The following is a 14,275-nucleotide window of genomic DNA, read 5'->3' on the forward strand; positions in this document are numbered from 1 at the left end:
GGATATCTACAGAAAATGTTACATCCGATTCTCCGCAGCTCTCGCCCAAGGAGCGACACAACACGAGGGACGCAGCGGCGCGAGTCAAAAGAGGGAGAGAGAGACGACAAAAGTCAAAAGAGGGAGAGAGAGACGACAAAAAGTCAAAAGAGGGAGAGAGAGACGACAAAAAGGAGGGATGCAACACGAGGACTTCCCAGGAGGTCACCCATCCTAGTACTACTCTCGCCCAAGCATGCTTAACTTCGGAGTTCTGATGGGATCCGGTGCTTTAGTGCTGGTATGATCGCATCCGATACGTCTAGGCGTCATTCGGATGTCATTTGTTAAAATAGGCGTAACTTTCTCATACGGACTCGGAATCAGGCAAATGATATATCCACGGACAACTACAGAAAATGTTACATCCGATTCTCCCCAGCTCTCGCCCATGGAGCGACACAACACGAGGGACGCAGCGGCGCGAGTCAAAAGAGGGGAGAGAGACACGACAAAAAGGAGGAATGCAACACGAGGACATCCCAGGAGGTCACCCATCCTAGTACTACTCTCGCCCAAGCACGCTTAACTTCGCGCCCAAGCACGCTTAACTTCGGAGTTCTGATGGGATCCGGTGCTTTAGTGCTGGTATGATCGCATCCGATATGCCTAGGCGTCATTCGGATGTCATTTCTTAAAATAGGCGTAACTTTCTCATACGGACTCGGAATCAGGCAAATGATATATCCGCGGACATCTACAGAAAATGTTACATCCGATTCTCCGCAGCTCTCGCCCAAGGAGCGACACAACACGAGGGACGCAGCGGCGCGAGTCAAAAGAGGGAGAGAGAGACGACAAAAAGTCAAAAGAGGGAGAGAGAGACGACAAAAAGTCAAAAGAGGGAGAGAGAGACGACAAAAAGGAGGGATGCAACACGAGGACTTCCCAGGAGGTCACCCATCCTAGTACTACTCTCGCCCAAGCATGCTTAACTTCGGAGTTCTGATGGGATCTGCTGCTTTAGTGCTGGTATGATCGCATCGGATATGTCTAGGCGTCGTTCGGATGTCATTTCTTAAAATAGGCGTAACTTTCTCATACGGACTCGGAATCAGGCAAATGATATATCCACGGACTTCTACAGAAAATGTTACATCCGATTCCCCGCAGCAGCGCGCGAGTCAAAAGAGGGGAGAGAGAGACGACAAAAAGGAGGATGCAACACGAGGACTTCCCGGGAGGTCACCCATCCTAGTACTACTCTCGCCCAAGCACGCTTAACTCTGGAGTTCTGATGGGATCTGCTGCTTTAGTGCTGGTATGATCGCATCGGATATGTCTAGGCGTCGTTCGGATGTCTTTTCTTAAATAGGTGTAACTTTCTCATACGGACTCGGAATCAGGCAAATGATATATCCACGGACATCTACAGAAAATGTTACATCCGATTCTCCGCAGCTCTCGCCCAAGGAGCGACACAACACAAGGGACGCAGCGGCGCGAGTCAAAAGAGGGGAGAGAGAGACGACAAAAGGGAGGGATGCAACACGAGGACTTCCCAGGAGGTCACCCATCCTAGTACTACTCTCGCCCAAGCACGCTTAACTTCGGAGTTTTGATGGGATCCGGAGCTTTAGTGCTGGTATGATCACATCCGATATGCCTAGGCGTCATTCGGATGTCATTTCTTAAAATAGGCGTAACTTTCTCATACGGACTCGGAATCAGGCAAATGATATATCCACATACATCTACAGAAAATGTTACATCCGATTCCCCGCAGCTCTCGCCCAAGGAGCGAAACAACACGAGGGACGCAGCGGCGCGAGTCAAAAGAGGGGAGAGAGAGACGACAAAAAGGAGGGATGCAACAAGAGGACTTCCCAGGAGGTCACCCATCCTAGTACTACTCTCGCCCAAGCATACTTAACTTCGGAGTTCTGATGGGATCCGGTGCTTTAGTGCTGGTATGATCGCATCCAATATGCCTAGTCGTCATTCGCATGTCATTTCTTAAAATAGGCGTAACTTTCTCATACGGACTCGGAATCAGGCAAATGATATATCCACGGACATCTACAGAAAATGTTACATCCGATTCTCCGCAGCTCTCGCCCAAGGAGCGACACAACACGAGGGACGCAGCGGAGCGAGTCAAAAGAGGGTAGAGAGAGACGACAAAAAGGAGGGATGCAACACGAGGACTTCCCAGGAGGTCACCCATCCTAGTACTACTCTCGCCCAAGCACGCTTACCTTCGGAGTTCTGATGGGATCCGGTGGTTTAGTGCTGGTATGATCGCATCCGATATGCCTAGGCGTCATTTGGATGTCATTTCATAAAATATGCGTAACTTTCTGATACGGACTCGGAATCAGGCAAATGATATATCCACGGACATCTACAGAAAATGTTACATCCGATTCTCCGCAGCTATCGCCCAAGGAGCGACACAACACGAGGGACGCAGCGGCGCGAGTCAAAAGAGGGGAGAGAGAGACGACAAAAAGGAGGGATGCAACACGAGGACTTCCCAGGAGGTCACCCATCCTAGTACTACTCTCGCCTCTCGCCCAAGCACGCTTAACTTCGCAGTTCTGATGGGATCCGGTGCTTTAGTGCTGGTATGATCGCATCCGATATGCCTAGGCGTCATTCGGATGTCATTTCTTAAAATAGGCGTAACTTTCTCATACGGACTCGGAATCAGGCAAATGATATATCCACGGACATATACAGAAAATGTTACATCCGATTCTCCGCAGCTGTCGCAGCGGCGCGAGTCAAAAGAGGGGAGAGAGAGACGACAAAAAGGAGGGATGCAACACGAGGACTTCCCAGGAGGTCACCCATCCTAGTACTACTCTCGCCCAAGCACGCTTAACTTCGGAGTTCTAATGGGATCCGGTGCTTTAGTGCAGGTATGATCGCATCCGATATGCCTAGGCGTCATTCGGATGTCATTTCTTAAAATAGGCGTAACTTTCTCATACGGACTTGGAATCAGGCAAATGATATATCCACGGACATCTACAGAAAATGTTACATCCGATTCTCCGCAGCTCTCGCCCAAGGAGCGACACAACACGAGGGACGCAGCGGCGCGAGTCAAAAGAGGGGAGAGAGAGACAACAAAAAGGAGGGATGCAACACGAGGACTTCCCAGGAGGTCAGCCATCCTAGTACTACTCTCGCCCAACCACGCTTAACTTCGGAGTTCTGATGGGATCCGGTGCTTTCGTGCTAGTATGATCGCATCCGATATGCCTAGGCGTCATTCGGATGTCATTTCTTAAAATAGGCGTAACTTTCTCATACGGACTCGGAATCAGGCAAATGATATATCCACGGACATCTACAGAAAATGTTACATCCGATTCTCCGCAGCTCTCGCCCAAGGAGCGACACAACACGAGGGACGCAGCGGCGGGAGTCAAAAGAGGGGAGAGAGAGACGACAAAAAGGAGGGATGCAACACGAGGACTTCCTAGGAGGTCACCCATCCTAGTACTACTCTCGCCCAAGCACGCTTAACTTCGGAGTTTTGATGGGATCCGGTGCTTTAGTGCTGGTATGATCGCATCCAATATGCCTAGGCATCATTCGGATGTCATTTCTTAAAATAGGCGTAACTTTCTCATACGGACTCGGAATCAGGCAAATGATATATCCACGGACATCTACAGAAAATGTTACATCCGATTCTCCGCAGCTCTCGCCCAAGGAGCGACACAACACGAGGGACGCAGCGGAGCGAGTCAAAAGAGGGTAGAGAGAGACGACAAAAAGGAGGGATGCAACACGAGGACTTCCCAGGAGGTCACCCATCCTAGTACTACTCTCGCCCAAGCACGCTTACCTTCGGAGTTCTGATGGGATCCGGTGGTTTAGTGCTGGTATGATCGCATCCGATATGCCTAGGCGTCATTTGGATGTCATTTCATAAAATATGCGTAACTTTCTCATACGGACTCGGAATCAGGCAAATGATATATCCACGGACATCTACAGAAAATGTTACAATCCGATTCTCCGCAGCTCTCGCCCAAGGAGCGACACAACACGAGGGACGTAGCGGCGCGAGTAAAAAGAGGGGAGAGAGAGTTCTGATGGGAACCGGTGCTTTAGTGCTGGTATGATCGCATCCGATATGACTAGGCGTTATTCGGATGTCATTTCTTAAAATAGGCGTAACTTTCTCATACGGACTCGGAATCAAGCAAATGATATATCCACGGACATCTACAGAAAATGTTACATCCGATTCTCCCCAGCTCTCGCCCAAGGAGCGACACAACACGAGGGACGCAGCGCCGCGAGTCAAAAGAGGGGAGAGAGAGACGACAAAAAAGAGGGATGCAACACGAGGACTTCCCAGGAGGTCACCCATCCTAGTACTACTCTCGCCCAAGCACGCTTAACTTCGGAGTTCTGATGGGATACGGTGCTTTAGTGCTGGTATGATCGCATCCAATATGCCTAGGCGTCATTCGGATGTCATTTCTTAAAATAGGCGTAACTTTCTCATACGGACTCGGAATCAGGCAAATGATATATCCACGGACATCTACAGAAAATGTTACATCCGATTCTCCGCAGCTCTCGCCCAAGGAGCGGCACAACACGAGGGACGCAGCGGCGCGAGTCAAAAGAGGGGAGAGAGAGATGACAAAAAGGAGGGATGCAACACGAGGACTTCCTGTCACCCATCCTAGTACTACTCTCACCTAAGCACGCTTAACTTCGAAGTTCTGATGGGATCTAGTGCTTTAGTGCTGGTATAATCGCATCCAATATGCCTAGGCGTCATTCGGATGTTATTTCTTAAAATAGGCGTAACTTTCTCATACGGACTCGGAATCAGGCAAATGATATATCCACGGACATCTACAGAAAATGTTACATCCGATTCTCCGCAGCTCTCGCCCAAGGAGCGACACAACACGAGGGACGCAGCGGCGCGAGTCAAAAGAGGGGAGAGAGAGACAACAAAAAGGAGGGATGCAACACGAGGACTTCCCAGGAGGTCAGCCATCCTAGTACTACTCTCGCCCAACCACGCTTAACTTCGGAGTTCTGATGGGATCCGGTGCTTTCGTGCTAGTATGATCGCATCCGATATGCCTAGGCGTCATTCGGATGTCATTTCTTAAAATAGGCGTAACTTTCTCATACGGACTCGGAATCAGGCAAATGATATATCCACGGACATCTACAGAAAATGTTACATCCGATTCTCCGCAGCTCTCGCCCAAGGAGCGACACAACACGAGGGACGCAGCGGCGCGAGTCAAAAGAGGGGAGAGAGAGACGACAAAAAGGAGGGATGCAACACGAGGACTTCCCAGGAGGTCACCCATCCTAGTACTACTCTCGCCCAAGCACGCTTAACTTCGGAGTTCTGATGGGATCCGGTGCTTTAGTGCTGGTATGATCGCATCCAATATGCCTAGGCGTCATTCGGATGTCATTTCTTAAAATAGGCGTAACTTTCTCATACGGACTCGGAATCAGGCAAATGATATATCCACGGACATCTACAGAAAATGTTACATCCGATTCTCCGCAGCTCTCGCCCAAGGAGCGACACAACACGAGGGACGCAGCGGAGCGAGTCAAAAGAGGGTAGAGAGAGACGACAAAAAGGAGGGATGCAACACGAGGACTTCCCAGGAGGTCACCCATCCTAGTACTACTCTCGCCCAAGCACGCTTACCTTCGGAGTTCTGATGGGATCCGGTGGTTTAGTGCTGGTATGATCGCATCCGATATGCCTAGGCGTCATTTGGATGTCATTTCATAAAATATGCGTAACTTTCTGATACGGACTCGGAATCAGGCAAATGATATATCCACGGACATCTACAGAAAATGTTACATCCGATTCTCCGCAGCTATCGCCCAAGGAGCGACACAACACGAGGGACGCAGCGGCGCGAGTCAAAAGAGGGGAGAGAGAGACGACAAAAAGGAGGGATGCAACACGAGGACTTCCCAGGAGGTCACCCATCCTAGTACTACTCTCGCCTCTCGCCCAAGCACGCTTAACTTCGCAGTTCTGATGGGATCCGGTGCTTTAGTGCTGGTATGATCGCATCCGATATGCCTAGGCGTCATTCGGATGTCATTTCTTAAAATAGGCGTAACTTTCTCATACGGACTCGGAATCAGGCAAATGATATATCCACGGACATATATAGAAAATGTTACATCCGATTCTCCGCAGCTCTCGCCCAAGGAGCGACACAACACGAGGGACGCAGCGGCGCGAGTCAAAAGAGGGGAGAGAGAGACGACAAAAAGAAGGGATGCAACACGTAGACTTCCCAGGAGGTCACCCATCCTAGTACTACTCTCGCCCAAGCACGCTTAACTTCAGAGTTCTGATGACATCTGGTGCTTTAGTGCTGGTATGATCGCATCCGATATGTCTAGGCGTCATTCGGATGTCATTTCTTAAAATAGGCGTAACTTTCTCACACGGACTCGGAATTAGGCAAATGATATATCCACGGACATCTACAGAAAATGTTACATCCGATTCCGGCGCGAGTCAAAAGAGGGGAGAGAGAGACGACAAAAAGGAGGGATGCAACACGAGGAGTTCCCAGGAGGTCACCCATCCTAGTACTACTCTCGCCCAAGCATGCTTAACTTCGGAGTTCTAATGGGATCCGGTGCTTTAGTGCTGGTATGATCGCATCCAATATGTCTAGGCGTCATTCGGATGTCATCTCTTAAAATAGGCGTAACTTTCTCATACGGACTCGGAATCAGGCAAATGATATATCCACGGACATCTACAGAAAATATTACATCCGATTCTCCGCAGCTCTCGCCCAAGGAGCGACACAACACGAGGGACGCAGCGGCGCGAGTCAAAAGAGGGGAGAGAGAGACGACGAAAAGGAGGGATGCAACACGAGGACTTCCCAGGAGGTCACCCATCCTAGTACTACTCTCGCCCAAGCACGCTTAACTTCGGAGTTCTGATGGGATCCGATGCTTTAGTGCTAGTATGATCGCATCCGATATGTCTAGGCGTCATTCGGATGTCATTTCTTAAAATAGGCGTAACTTTCTCATACGGACTCGGAATCAGGCAAATGATATATCCACGGACATCTACAGAAAATGTTACATCCGATTCCGGCGCGAGTCAAAAGAGGGGAGAGAGAGACGACAAAAATGAGGATGCAACACGAGGACTTCCCAGGAGGTCACCCATCCTAGTACTACTCTCGCCCAAGCACGCTTAACTCTGGAGTTCTGATGGGATCTGCTGCTTTAGTGCTGGTATGATCGCATCGGATATGTCTAGGCGTCGTTCGGATGTCATTTCTTAAAATAGGTGTAACTTTCTCATACGGACTCGGAATCAGGCAAATGATATATCCACGTACATCTACAGAAAATGTTACATCCGATTCCCCGCAGCTCTCGCCCAAGGAGCGATACGCAGCGGCGCGAGTCAAAAGAGGGGAGAGAGAGACGACAAAAAGGAGGGATGCAACACGAGGACTTCCCAGGAGGTCACCCATCCTAGTACTACTCTCGCCCAAGCACGCTTAACTTCGGAGTTCTGATGGGATCCGGTGCTTTAGTGCTGGTATGATCGCATCCAATATGCCTAGGCGTCATTCAGATGTCATTTCTTAAAATAGGCGTAACTTTCTCATACGGACTCGGAATCAGGCAAATGATATATCCACAGACATCTACAGAAAATGTTACATCCGATTCTCCCCAGCTCTCGCCCAAGGAGCGACACAACACGAGGGACGCAGCGGCGCGAGTCAAAAGAGGGGAGAGAGCTCTCGCCCAAGGAGCGACGCAACACGAGGGACGCAGCGGCGCGAGTCAAAGGAGGGGAGAGAGAGACGACAAAAAGGAGGATGCAACACGAGGACTTCTCAGGAGGTCACCCATCCTAGCACTACTCTCGCCCAAGCACGCTTAACTTCGGAGTTCTGATGGGATCTGGTGCTTTAGTGCTGGTATGATCGCATCGGATATGCCTAGGCGTCATTCGGATGTCATTTCTTAAAATAGGCGTCACTTTCTCATACGGACTCGGAATCAGGCAAATGATATATCCACGGACATCTACAGAAAATGTTACATCCGATTCCCCGCAGCAGCGCGCGAGTCAAAAGAGGGGAGAGAGAGACGACAAAAAGGAAGGATGCAACACGAGGACTTCCCAGGAGGTCACCCATCCTAGTACTACTCTCGCCCAAGCACGCTTAACTCTGGAGTTCTGATGGGATCTGCTGCTTTAGTGCTGGTATGATCGCATCGGATATGTCTAGGCGTCGTTCGGATGTCATTTCTTAAAATTGGTGTAACTTTCTCATACGGACTCGAAATCAGGCAAATGATATATCCACGTACATCTACAGAAAATGTTACATCCGATTCCCCGCAGCTCTCGCCCAAGGAGCGATACAACACGAGGGACGCAGCGGCGCGAGTCAAAAGAGGGGAGAGAGAGACGACAAAAAGGAGGGATGCAACACGAGGACTTCCCAGGAGGTCACCCATCCTAGTACTACTCTCGCCCAAGCACGCTTAACTTCGGTGTTCTGATGGGATCCGGTGCTTTAGTGCTGGTATGATCGCATCCAATATGCCTAGGCGTCATTCGGATGTCATTTCTTAAAATAGGCGTAACTTTCTCATACGGACTCGGAATCAGGCAAATGATATATCCACGGACATCTACAGAAAATGTTACATCCGATTCTCCCCAGCTCTCGCCCAAGGAGCGACACAACACGAGGGACGCAGCGGCGCGAGTCAAAAGAGGGGAGAGAGCTCTCGCCCAAGGAGCGACGCAACACGAGGGACGCAGCGGCGCGAGTCAAAGGAGGGGAGAGAGAGACGACACATCTACAGAAAATGTTACATCCGATTCTCCCCAGCTCTCGCCCAAGGAGCGACACAACACGAGGGACGCAGCGGCGCGAGTCAAAAGAGGGGAGACAGCTCTCGCCCAAGGAGCGACGCAACACGAGGGACGCAGCGGCGCGAGTCAAAGGAGGGGAGAGAGAGACGACAAAAAGGAGGATGCAACACGAGGACTTCTCAGGAGGTCACCCATCCTAGCACTACTCTCGCCCAAGCACGCTTAACTTCGGAGTTCTGATGGGATCTGGTGCTTTAGTGCTGGTATGATCGCATCGGATATGCCTAGGCGTCATTCGGATGTCATTTCTTAAAATAGGCGTCACTTTCTCATACGGACTCGGAATTAGGCAAATGATATATCCACGGACATCTACAGAAAATGTTACAATCCGATTCTCCGCATCTCTCGCCCAAGGAGCGACACAACACGAGGGACGCAGCGGCGCGAGTCAAAAGAGGGGAGAGAGAGACGACAAAAAGGAGAGATGCAACACGAGGACTTCCCAGAAGGTCATCCATCCTAGTACTACTCTCGCCCAAGCACGCTTAACTTCGGAGTTCTGATGGGATCCGGAGCTTTAGTGCTGGTATGATCACATCCGATATGCCTAGGCGTCATTCGGATGTCATTTCTTAAAATAGGCGTAACTTTCTCATACGGACTCGGAATCAGGCAAATGATATATCCACGGACATCTACAGAAAATGTTACATCCGATTCTCCGCAGCTCTCGCCCAAGGAGCGACACAACACGAGGGACGCAGCGGCGCGAGTCAAAAGAGGGAGAGAGAGACGACAAAAAGTCAAAAGAGGAGAGAGACGACAAAAAGGAGGGATGCAACACGAGGACTTCCCAGGAGGTCACCCATCCTAGTACTGCTCTCGCCCAAGCATGCTTAACTTCGGAGTTCTGATGGGATCCGGTGCTTTAGTGCTGGTATGATCGCATCCGATACGTCTAGGCGTCATTCGGATGTCATTTCTAAAATAGGCGTAACTTTCTCATACGGACTCGGAATCAGGCAAATGATATATCCACGGACATCTACAGAAAATGTTACATCCGATTCCCCGCAGCAGCGCGCGAGTCAAAGAGGGGAGAGAGAGACGACAAAAAGGAGGATGCAACACGAGGACTTCCCAGGAGGTCACCCATCCTAGTACTACTCTCGCCCAAGCACGCTTAACTCTGGAGTTCTGATGGGATCTTCTGCTTTAGTGCTGGTATGATCGCATCGGATATGTCTAGGCGTCGTTCGGATGTCATTTCTTAAAATTGGTGTAACTTTCTCATACGGACTCGGAATCAGGCAAATGATATATCCACGTACATCTACAGAAAATGTTACATCCGATTCCCCGCAGCTCTCGCCCAAGGAGCGATACAACACGAGGGACGCAGCGGCGCGAGTCAAAAGAGGGGAGAGAGAGACGACAAAAAGGAGGGATGCAACACGAGGACTTCCCAGGAGGTCACCCATCCTAGTACTACTCTCGCCCAAGCACGCTTAACTTCGGTGTTCTGATGGGATCCGGTGCTTTAGTGCTGGTATGATCGCATCCAATATGCCTAGGCGTCATTCGGATGTCATTTCTTAAAATAGGCGTAACTTTCTCATACGGACTCGGAATCAGGCAAATGATATATCCACGGACATCTACAGAAAATGTTACATCCGATTCTCCCCAGCTCTCGCCCAAGGAGCGACACAACACGAGGGACGCAGCGGCGCGAGTCAAAAGAGGGGAGAGAGAGACGACAAAAAGGAGGAATGCAACACGAGGACATCCCAGGAGGTCACCCATCCTAGTACTACTCTCGCCCAAGCACGCTTAACTTCGCGCCCAAGCACGCTTAACTTCGGAGTTCTGATGGGATCCGGTGCTTTAGTGCTGGTATGATCGCATCCGATATGCCTAGGCGTCATTCGGATGTCATTTCTTAAAATAGGCGTAACTTTCTCATACGGACTCGGAATCAGGCAAATGATATATCCACGGATATCTACAGAAAATGTTACATCCGATTCTCCGCAGCTCTCGCCCAAGGAGCGACACAACACGAGGGACGCAGCGGCGCGAGTCAAAAGAGGGAGAGAGAGACGACAAAAAGTCAAAAGAGGGAGAGAGAGACGACAAAAAGGAGGGATGCAACACGAGGACTTCCCAGGAGGTCACCCATCCTAGTACTACTCTCGCCCAAGCATGCTTAACTTCGGAGTTCTGATGGGATCCGGTGCTTTAGTGCTGGTATGATCGCATCCGATACGTCTAGGCGTCATTCGGATGTCATTTGTTAAAATAGGCGTAACTTTCTCATACGGACTCGGAATCAGGCAAATGATATATCCACGGACAACTACAGAAAATGTTACATCCGATTCTCCCCAGCTCTCGCCCATGGAGCGACACAACACGAGGGACGCAGCGGCGCGAGTCAAAAGAGGGGAGAGAGACACGACAAAAAGGAGGAATGCAACACGAGGACATCCCAGGAGGTCACCCATCCTAGTACTACTCTCGCCCAAGCACGCCCAAGCACGCTTAACTTCGGAGTTCTGATGGGATCCGGTGCTTTAGTGCTGGTATGATCGCATCCGATATGCCTAGGCGTCATTCGGATGTCATTTCTTAAAATAGGCGTAACTTTCTCATACGGACTCGGAATCAGGCAAATGATATATCCACGGACATCTACAGAAAATGTTACATCCGATTCTCCGCAGCTCTCGCCCAAGGAGCGACACAACACGAGGGACGCAGTGGCGCGAGTCAAAAGAGGGAGAGAGAGACGACAAAAGTCAAAAGAGGGAGAGAGAGACGACAAAAAGTCAAAAGAGGGAGAGAGAGACGACAAAAAGGAGGGATGCAACACGAGGACTTCCCAGGAGGTCACCCATCCTAGTACTACTCTCGCCCAAGCATGCTTAACTTCGGAGTTCTGATGGGATCTGCTGCTTTAGTGCTGGTATGATCGCATCGGATATGTCTAGGCGTCGTTCGGATGTCATTTCTTAAAATAGGCGTAACTTTCTCATACGGACTCGGAATCAGGCAAATGATATATCCACGGACATCTACAGAAAATGTTACATCCGATTCCCCGCAGCAGCGCGCGAGTCAAAAGAGGGGAGAGAGAGACGACAAAAAGGAGGATGCAACACGACGACTTCCCGGGAGGTCACCCATCCTAGTACTACTCTCGCCCAAGCACGCTTAACTCTGGAGTTCTGATGGGATCTGCTGCTTTAGTGCTGGTATGATCGCATCGGATATGTCTAGGCGTCGTTCGGATGTCTTTTCTTAAAATAGGTGTAACTTTCTCATACGGACTCGGAATCAGGCAAATGATATATCCACGGACATCTACAGAAAATGTTACATCCGATTCTCCGCAGCTCTCGCCCAAGGACCGACACAACACAAGGAACGCAGCGGCGCGAGTCAAAAGAGGGGAGAGAGAGACGACAAAAGGGAGGGATGCAACACGAGGACTTCCCAGGAGGTCACCCATCCTAGTACTACTCTCGCCCAAGCACGCTTAACTTCGGAGTTCTGATGGGATCTGGTGCTTTAGTGCTGGTATGATCGCATCCAATATGCCTAGTCGTCATTCGGATGTCATTTCTTAAAATAGGCGTAACTTTCTCATACGGACTCGGAATCAGGCAAATGATATATCCACGGATATCTACAGAAAATGTTACATCCGATTCTCCCCAGCTCTCGCCCAAGGAGCGACACAACACGAGGGACGCAGCGGCGCGAGTCAAAAGAGGGGAGAGAGCTCTCGCCCAAGGAGCGACGCAACACGAGGGACGCAGCGGCGCGAGTCAAAGCAGGGGAGAGAGAGACGACAAAAAGGAGGATGCAACACGAGGACTTCTCAGGAGGTCACCCATCCTAGTACTACTCTCGCCCAAGCACGCTTAACTTCGGAGTTCTGATGGGATCTGGTGCTTTAGTGCTGGTATGATCGCATCGGATATGCCTAGGCGTCATTCGGATGTCATTTCTTAAAATAGGCGTAACTTTCTCATACGGACTCGGAATCAGGCAAATGATATATCCACGGACATCTACAGAAAATGTTACATCCGATTCTCCGCAGCTCTCGCCCAAGGAGCGACACAACACGAGGGACGCAGCGGCGCGAGTCAAAAGAGGGAGAGAGAGACGACAAAAAGTCAAAAGAGGAGAGAGACGACAAAAAGGAGGGATGCAACACGAGGACTTCCCAGGAGGTCACCCATCCTAGTACTACTCTCGCCAAAGCATGCTTAACTTCGGAGTTCTGATGGGATCCGATGCTTTAGTGCTGGTATGATCGCATCCGATACGTCTAGGCGTCATTCGGATGTCATTTCTTAAAATAGGCGTAACTTTCTCATACGGACTCGGAATCAGGCAAATGATATATCCACGGACATCTACAGAAAATGTTACATCCGATTCCCCGCAGCAGCGCGCGAGTCAAAAGAGGGGAGAGAGAGACGACAAAAAGGAGGATGCAACACGAGGACTTCCCAGGAGGTCACCCATCCTAGTACTACTCTCGCCCAAGCACGCTTAACTCTGGAGTTCTGATGGGATCTGCTGCTCTAGTGCTGGTATGATCGCATCGGATATGTCTAGGCGTCGTTCGGATGTCATTTCTTAAAATTGGTGTAACTTTCTCATACGGACTCGGAATCAGGCAAATGATATATCCACGTACATCTACAGAAAATGTTACATCCAATTCCCCGCAGCTCTCGCCCAAGGAGCGATACAACACGAGGGACGCAGCGGCGCGAGTCAAAAGAGGGGAGAGAGAGACGACAAAAAGGAGGGATGCAACACGAGGACTTCCCAGGAGGTCACCCATCCTAGTACTACTCTCGCCCAAGCACGCTTAACTTTGGAGTTCTGATGGGATCCGGTGCTTTAGTGCTGGTATGATAGCATCCAATATGCCTAGGCGTCATTCGGATGTCATTTCTTAAAATAGGCGTAACTTTCTCATACGGACTCGGAATCAGGCAAATGATATATCCACGGACATCTACAGAAAATGTTACATCCGATTCTCCCCAGCTCTCGCCAAAGGAGCGACACAACACGAGGGACGCAGCGGCGCGAGTCAAAAGAGGGGAGAGAGAGACGACAAAAAGGAGGAATGCAACACGAGGACATCCCAGGAGGTCACCCATCCTAGTACTACTCTCGCCCAAGCACGCTTAACTTCGCGCCCAAGCACGCTTAACTTCGGAGTTCTGATGGGATCCGGTGCTTTAGTGCTGGTATGATCGCATCCGATATGCCTAGGCGTCATTCGGATGTCATTTCTTAAAATAGGCGTAACTTTCTCATACGGACTCGGAATCAGGCAAATGATATATC

The 14,275-nt window shown here is 50.2% G+C and overlaps 35 non-coding genes and 7 pseudogenes across 35 annotated transcripts; all 42 read right to left on the reverse strand.

Annotated features, from left to right (window-relative positions):
* Window positions 1-175: 175 nt before the first annotated feature.
* Window positions 176-294, reverse strand: LOC127759301 (5S ribosomal RNA). Its single transcript, XR_008014605.1, has one exon. It is a non-coding gene; the product is annotated as a 5S ribosomal RNA (ribosomal RNA).
* Window positions 295-500: 206 nt separating this feature from the next.
* LOC127759471 (5S ribosomal RNA) lies at window positions 501-641 on the reverse strand (annotated as a pseudogene).
* A 265-nt stretch (window positions 642-906) lies between these two features.
* LOC127759452 (5S ribosomal RNA) lies at window positions 907-1,025 on the reverse strand. Its single transcript, XR_008014749.1, has one exon. It is a non-coding gene; the product is annotated as a 5S ribosomal RNA (ribosomal RNA).
* Window positions 1,026-1,195: 170 nt separating this feature from the next.
* Window positions 1,196-1,314, reverse strand: LOC127759487 (5S ribosomal RNA). The gene has a single exon (XR_008014773.1). It is a non-coding gene; the product is annotated as a 5S ribosomal RNA (ribosomal RNA).
* Window positions 1,315-1,519: 205 nt separating this feature from the next.
* LOC127759380 (5S ribosomal RNA) lies at window positions 1,520-1,638 on the reverse strand. Its single transcript, XR_008014688.1, has one exon. It is a non-coding gene; the product is annotated as a 5S ribosomal RNA (ribosomal RNA).
* A 206-nt stretch (window positions 1,639-1,844) lies between these two features.
* On the reverse strand, window positions 1,845-1,963 carry LOC127759406 (5S ribosomal RNA). The gene has a single exon (XR_008014712.1). It is a non-coding gene; the product is annotated as a 5S ribosomal RNA (ribosomal RNA).
* Window positions 1,964-2,169: 206 nt separating this feature from the next.
* Window positions 2,170-2,288, reverse strand: LOC127759267 (5S ribosomal RNA). The gene has a single exon (XR_008014572.1). It is a non-coding gene; the product is annotated as a 5S ribosomal RNA (ribosomal RNA).
* A 206-nt stretch (window positions 2,289-2,494) lies between these two features.
* LOC127759500 (5S ribosomal RNA) lies at window positions 2,495-2,620 on the reverse strand (annotated as a pseudogene).
* Window positions 2,621-2,798: 178 nt separating this feature from the next.
* LOC127759276 (5S ribosomal RNA) lies at window positions 2,799-2,917 on the reverse strand. The gene has a single exon (XR_008014581.1). It is a non-coding gene; the product is annotated as a 5S ribosomal RNA (ribosomal RNA).
* Window positions 2,918-3,123: 206 nt separating this feature from the next.
* On the reverse strand, window positions 3,124-3,242 carry LOC127759398 (5S ribosomal RNA). Its single transcript, XR_008014705.1, has one exon. It is a non-coding gene; the product is annotated as a 5S ribosomal RNA (ribosomal RNA).
* Window positions 3,243-3,448: 206 nt separating this feature from the next.
* On the reverse strand, window positions 3,449-3,567 carry LOC127759363 (5S ribosomal RNA). The gene has a single exon (XR_008014668.1). It is a non-coding gene; the product is annotated as a 5S ribosomal RNA (ribosomal RNA).
* Window positions 3,568-3,773: 206 nt separating this feature from the next.
* On the reverse strand, window positions 3,774-3,892 carry LOC127759268 (5S ribosomal RNA). The gene has a single exon (XR_008014573.1). It is a non-coding gene; the product is annotated as a 5S ribosomal RNA (ribosomal RNA).
* Window positions 3,893-4,335: 443 nt separating this feature from the next.
* LOC127759351 (5S ribosomal RNA) lies at window positions 4,336-4,454 on the reverse strand. Its single transcript, XR_008014654.1, has one exon. It is a non-coding gene; the product is annotated as a 5S ribosomal RNA (ribosomal RNA).
* Window positions 4,455-4,660: 206 nt separating this feature from the next.
* On the reverse strand, window positions 4,661-4,774 carry LOC127759517 (5S ribosomal RNA; annotated as a pseudogene).
* A 206-nt stretch (window positions 4,775-4,980) lies between these two features.
* On the reverse strand, window positions 4,981-5,099 carry LOC127759400 (5S ribosomal RNA). Its single transcript, XR_008014706.1, has one exon. It is a non-coding gene; the product is annotated as a 5S ribosomal RNA (ribosomal RNA).
* Window positions 5,100-5,305: 206 nt separating this feature from the next.
* Window positions 5,306-5,424, reverse strand: LOC127759474 (5S ribosomal RNA). The gene has a single exon (XR_008014763.1). It is a non-coding gene; the product is annotated as a 5S ribosomal RNA (ribosomal RNA).
* Window positions 5,425-5,630: 206 nt separating this feature from the next.
* LOC127759269 (5S ribosomal RNA) lies at window positions 5,631-5,749 on the reverse strand. The gene has a single exon (XR_008014574.1). It is a non-coding gene; the product is annotated as a 5S ribosomal RNA (ribosomal RNA).
* A 206-nt stretch (window positions 5,750-5,955) lies between these two features.
* On the reverse strand, window positions 5,956-6,081 carry LOC127759501 (5S ribosomal RNA; annotated as a pseudogene).
* A 206-nt stretch (window positions 6,082-6,287) lies between these two features.
* Window positions 6,288-6,406, reverse strand: LOC127759428 (5S ribosomal RNA). Its single transcript, XR_008014731.1, has one exon. It is a non-coding gene; the product is annotated as a 5S ribosomal RNA (ribosomal RNA).
* A 162-nt stretch (window positions 6,407-6,568) lies between these two features.
* LOC127759322 (5S ribosomal RNA) lies at window positions 6,569-6,687 on the reverse strand. The gene has a single exon (XR_008014624.1). It is a non-coding gene; the product is annotated as a 5S ribosomal RNA (ribosomal RNA).
* Window positions 6,688-6,893: 206 nt separating this feature from the next.
* Window positions 6,894-7,012, reverse strand: LOC127759334 (5S ribosomal RNA). The gene has a single exon (XR_008014636.1). It is a non-coding gene; the product is annotated as a 5S ribosomal RNA (ribosomal RNA).
* Window positions 7,013-7,173: 161 nt separating this feature from the next.
* Window positions 7,174-7,292, reverse strand: LOC127759480 (5S ribosomal RNA). The gene has a single exon (XR_008014766.1). It is a non-coding gene; the product is annotated as a 5S ribosomal RNA (ribosomal RNA).
* A 194-nt stretch (window positions 7,293-7,486) lies between these two features.
* LOC127759486 (5S ribosomal RNA) lies at window positions 7,487-7,605 on the reverse strand. Its single transcript, XR_008014772.1, has one exon. It is a non-coding gene; the product is annotated as a 5S ribosomal RNA (ribosomal RNA).
* A 269-nt stretch (window positions 7,606-7,874) lies between these two features.
* LOC127759421 (5S ribosomal RNA) lies at window positions 7,875-7,993 on the reverse strand. The gene has a single exon (XR_008014726.1). It is a non-coding gene; the product is annotated as a 5S ribosomal RNA (ribosomal RNA).
* Window positions 7,994-8,164: 171 nt separating this feature from the next.
* LOC127759481 (5S ribosomal RNA) lies at window positions 8,165-8,283 on the reverse strand. Its single transcript, XR_008014767.1, has one exon. It is a non-coding gene; the product is annotated as a 5S ribosomal RNA (ribosomal RNA).
* A 206-nt stretch (window positions 8,284-8,489) lies between these two features.
* Window positions 8,490-8,608, reverse strand: LOC127759327 (5S ribosomal RNA). The gene has a single exon (XR_008014629.1). It is a non-coding gene; the product is annotated as a 5S ribosomal RNA (ribosomal RNA).
* A 440-nt stretch (window positions 8,609-9,048) lies between these two features.
* On the reverse strand, window positions 9,049-9,167 carry LOC127759422 (5S ribosomal RNA). Its single transcript, XR_008014727.1, has one exon. It is a non-coding gene; the product is annotated as a 5S ribosomal RNA (ribosomal RNA).
* A 207-nt stretch (window positions 9,168-9,374) lies between these two features.
* Window positions 9,375-9,493, reverse strand: LOC127759387 (5S ribosomal RNA). The gene has a single exon (XR_008014694.1). It is a non-coding gene; the product is annotated as a 5S ribosomal RNA (ribosomal RNA).
* A 232-nt stretch (window positions 9,494-9,725) lies between these two features.
* Window positions 9,726-9,844, reverse strand: LOC127759324 (5S ribosomal RNA). Its single transcript, XR_008014626.1, has one exon. It is a non-coding gene; the product is annotated as a 5S ribosomal RNA (ribosomal RNA).
* A 168-nt stretch (window positions 9,845-10,012) lies between these two features.
* LOC127759485 (5S ribosomal RNA) lies at window positions 10,013-10,131 on the reverse strand. Its single transcript, XR_008014771.1, has one exon. It is a non-coding gene; the product is annotated as a 5S ribosomal RNA (ribosomal RNA).
* Window positions 10,132-10,337: 206 nt separating this feature from the next.
* On the reverse strand, window positions 10,338-10,456 carry LOC127759328 (5S ribosomal RNA). Its single transcript, XR_008014630.1, has one exon. It is a non-coding gene; the product is annotated as a 5S ribosomal RNA (ribosomal RNA).
* A 206-nt stretch (window positions 10,457-10,662) lies between these two features.
* On the reverse strand, window positions 10,663-10,803 carry LOC127759472 (5S ribosomal RNA; annotated as a pseudogene).
* A 235-nt stretch (window positions 10,804-11,038) lies between these two features.
* On the reverse strand, window positions 11,039-11,157 carry LOC127759302 (5S ribosomal RNA). Its single transcript, XR_008014606.1, has one exon. It is a non-coding gene; the product is annotated as a 5S ribosomal RNA (ribosomal RNA).
* Window positions 11,158-11,363: 206 nt separating this feature from the next.
* LOC127759442 (5S ribosomal RNA) lies at window positions 11,364-11,492 on the reverse strand (annotated as a pseudogene).
* Window positions 11,493-11,756: 264 nt separating this feature from the next.
* LOC127759453 (5S ribosomal RNA) lies at window positions 11,757-11,875 on the reverse strand. Its single transcript, XR_008014750.1, has one exon. It is a non-coding gene; the product is annotated as a 5S ribosomal RNA (ribosomal RNA).
* Window positions 11,876-12,045: 170 nt separating this feature from the next.
* Window positions 12,046-12,164, reverse strand: LOC127759506 (5S ribosomal RNA). The gene has a single exon (XR_008014786.1). It is a non-coding gene; the product is annotated as a 5S ribosomal RNA (ribosomal RNA).
* A 206-nt stretch (window positions 12,165-12,370) lies between these two features.
* On the reverse strand, window positions 12,371-12,489 carry LOC127759296 (5S ribosomal RNA). Its single transcript, XR_008014600.1, has one exon. It is a non-coding gene; the product is annotated as a 5S ribosomal RNA (ribosomal RNA).
* Window positions 12,490-12,758: 269 nt separating this feature from the next.
* Window positions 12,759-12,877, reverse strand: LOC127759370 (5S ribosomal RNA). The gene has a single exon (XR_008014676.1). It is a non-coding gene; the product is annotated as a 5S ribosomal RNA (ribosomal RNA).
* Window positions 12,878-13,109: 232 nt separating this feature from the next.
* Window positions 13,110-13,228, reverse strand: LOC127759417 (5S ribosomal RNA). Its single transcript, XR_008014722.1, has one exon. It is a non-coding gene; the product is annotated as a 5S ribosomal RNA (ribosomal RNA).
* A 170-nt stretch (window positions 13,229-13,398) lies between these two features.
* Window positions 13,399-13,517, reverse strand: LOC127759490 (5S ribosomal RNA). The gene has a single exon (XR_008014776.1). It is a non-coding gene; the product is annotated as a 5S ribosomal RNA (ribosomal RNA).
* Window positions 13,518-13,723: 206 nt separating this feature from the next.
* Window positions 13,724-13,842, reverse strand: LOC127759342 (5S ribosomal RNA). The gene has a single exon (XR_008014644.1). It is a non-coding gene; the product is annotated as a 5S ribosomal RNA (ribosomal RNA).
* A 206-nt stretch (window positions 13,843-14,048) lies between these two features.
* Window positions 14,049-14,189, reverse strand: LOC127759473 (5S ribosomal RNA; annotated as a pseudogene).
* Between the last annotated feature and the right edge of the window lie 86 nt (window positions 14,190-14,275).

Source organism: Oryza glaberrima, unplaced genomic scaffold, assembly GCF_000147395.1.
Source record: "Oryza glaberrima unplaced genomic scaffold, OglaRS2 ChrUN-Ctg41, whole genome shotgun sequence".
In the NCBI taxonomy this organism is placed as follows: domain Eukaryota; kingdom Viridiplantae; phylum Streptophyta; class Magnoliopsida; order Poales; family Poaceae; genus Oryza; species Oryza glaberrima.